Here is a 3256-nt window from a genome sequence, read left to right as displayed (position 1 = left end):
CGACATCACTTCTGGTGAAAACTGGAAGTGGCGTCACAGGCTACTCTTGGATTTGCAAAACGTGAGCATCTCCTGACATCGTTTCCGGTTTTCTCCCATTCAAGTACCACCCATGGCCGATTCTGTTCCAGAAAGCTCAGACTAATCTGGGCTATTCAGGATGTTGTGTGCAAACATACCATTTACTATTCTGGATCAAATGTAAGGGCAACCAGTTCTGGGTATTTGCAGGAGAAGCCAACTACGATATGCCAGAACTAGTTAACGTCACTAAAACACATCCCGTTCCCTGAAAGATTTTTTCAGATACTCAAAACATGAGATTCAAATTTATTTTGTTAAAAGAATGGTGGATATAAAGGTAAAGGTAAAGGTTTCCCTTGCTCGAAAGCCAGTCGAGTCCGAATCTAGGGTTGCGGTGCTCATATCCATTTCCAAGCTGAAGAGCCAGCGCCGTCCGAAGAAGTTTCCGTGGTCATGTGGCCGGCATGACTAAACACCAAGGTGCACGGAACGCTGTTACCTTCTCACCGAAGTGGTACCTATTTATCTACTTGCAATGTCTTGCTTTCGAACATATGTATGTCTAATTTAATAATAATAGCACAGCATTCTGAAATTTAAAAACCGGGCACCTGTGGGTTGGGAAATTCCAGGAGATTTGGGGGTGGAGCCTGGGGAGCCTGGGGAGGTGGGGTTTGGGGAGGGGAGGGGCCTCAGCTGGGTATAACGCCATAGATCCCACCCTCCAAAGCAGCCATTTTATCCAGGAGAACTTAATCTCTTTTGCCTGGAGATCAGTTGTAATTCCAGGAGATCTCCAGGGTTCACCTGGAGGTTGACAACCATAATATGAAGCCTGGGGGTAATCAGCTTAACCAACGTTTGGTTAGCTCAGGTCTACTGTTTGCAGTCGAACATGGGAGGAAGCCACGCTCATGGTACTGGGGGGAAACGTACCTCTGTTTCTGTTTTGGAGATATGTTTGTCCACACCCTTAGAATAAAAAAATCAGAAAAAAAAAACCTTACAGGCTGATGATGGCAGGACGGGGAACTGCAGCTATGCAAACTCCTGTTGTTAACAGAAACGTAACTGAAACTAGATTAGGAGCTGAACCCATGTAGGTAGTTCAAAGCCTAGAGCAGTGATGGTGAACCTTTTAGAGACCGAGTGCCCAAACTGCGACCCAAACCCACTTATTTATCGCAAAGTGCCAGCACGGCAATTTAACCTGAATTCTGAGGTAAAAAAACCCAACTCATACGTTAACTTAAGATGATCCAAACAAAGTAAGGAAAGCAATCCCAAATGCTTTCATTTACTTAAAATTATTTGGCAGAGAATTTGACACTTTTATGATGGTCTGGGCCTGGCTGGGGCAATGGCACGGGTGCCCACAGAGAGGGCTCTGAGGGCCACCTCTGGCACCCGTGCCATAGGTTCGCCACCACTGGCCTAGAGCGTTGGCTAGTTTGTCGCACTTTGATGACTGGCGGAAATTCAAGGTCATTTATTTGGGGTCAAAAACTCAAGGTCTCCAGTCATTTGAAGTCTAGGGAGTCAAACTTACAAGAGATGGACTATTTGCCAGGCAAGCTTGACTTCTAAAAAAAAATTACGTAGAGGGAAAATTTGTTGCTTTTATATCTGAAATTGTGGGTTTAGAACTGCCTATGTGTTTGCCACTGCGTCCTTTATGATACCCGCTCAGCCTGTCGATTTGTAAATAAATAGATTATTACCAAAAATATGAGTCTCTTGTGCTCTGTCTTCCAAGATCCTCGCTAGATAGGTAGAGAGGACTGAAGGATACAGGCCCATTCTGCATCTAGCCTTCGCTCTACTGGTTTACCAAACCCACATTGGAACAGAAATTCCCCTCTACATTGCATGCCACATTCACTTGGATTTTTGGATTTTTTGGCAGTGTCCAGACTGCATGCCGGCTTTCACTTCATTTGATCTCTCGGTTTTATGGTACCATCTGCCAGGGGTCATTTCGTAGAAAAAGAGGTGCAGGAGCTCATTGGCATAACTTATTATCATAACTTATTTGCATATGCCACACCCCCAGACATCACCGGAAGTGTGTCAGGAGGCAACACCCACCGCTCAGGCTCCACTGGACTGCTTTGGATTGCTAGCTATTGTGGGGGGGGGGGATGTGCAGATCTGCCCTTATAGGGGAGGGAGAGCTTGTACCTGAATAAAACTTGGTCTTAAAGGTGCCACTGGACTGTTTTGGATTGCTAGCTATGGGAAGGGGGGATGCACAGATCTCCCTTCACAGAGGAGGGAGAGCTTGTACCTGAAGGCGGGCCGGTGGGGGGCTCTGCAACTTACCTGGCTGCTTCTTACTCCTTGTGGCCTGATTGAGGGCAGCTGGGAGCAGGGGGCGGGGCTTGTTGCAAGTGCCCGCCCCCGGGCGCCTTACTGCCAGAGCTCCGCTCCTGTGCGCTCCCACAGGAAATTACCCCTGCCGTCTGCGGTGACTTTGCAGTCAGTACAGCATTGGCCCAGGGTATTTGCATGTGGTTTTGAGCCGCATCTTTTTCTGTTACAGTGTGGGTTTGGTAAAACAACGGAGTGAATGCTATGTGCAGAATGAGCCACAAATGACCCTTTCCCCATCTTTTGAGAAGATTAATCCTGTGCAGTTACTGTAATTTAACCCTGTTGATTTCCATGGGTTTTAGACTGATGTAACTCTGCACACAATTGCATTACAAATCCCTGATCGAGAGAAAATTTTTGAAATCTCTTTCGTTATATCAAGCTTAATGGGTTAACAGTAATACAATGCACTGTTACTTTCAGTGGAATGCTGCCAATTTTACATCCATTTGACACCAATGATACAAGCCTGGAGATAATGAAGAGATTATTTTTATTGACAGCATGGATTAATTAAGCACTATAGGTAAAGGCAGGTGATAAAGAGAAAGAAACGATACTGTAAAAGTGGAAGGAATGATAAGGGGAGCAAACGAGAGCATTTTACTGATGCAGATCTGTTTTAAGCGACAGTACTGGGGATTTTTCCAAACTTTTCGATAGGGCTGCCAAATCCCCCCGGGGGGCGGAAATCCCCCCGCCCCAGAGGCCCGTTCCCAGACGCCGGGGAATCGGGCCCCGGGGGGAACCCCGCCCCAGCGTGCACGTCACAGGGAAGTGACGTTATGACGCTGGGCATGCTGGGGGCGGGGCCATGGGCATATAAGGGAAAACTCTATGGTTTTCCCTTGTATGGTCG

This window comes from Gekko japonicus, unplaced genomic scaffold (assembly GCF_001447785.1).
Source record: "Gekko japonicus isolate JY-2015 unplaced genomic scaffold, Gekko_japonicus_V1.1 scaffold565, whole genome shotgun sequence".
Classification (NCBI taxonomy): domain Eukaryota; kingdom Metazoa; phylum Chordata; class Lepidosauria; order Squamata; family Gekkonidae; genus Gekko; species Gekko japonicus.
This window is presented reverse-complemented; position numbering follows the sequence as displayed.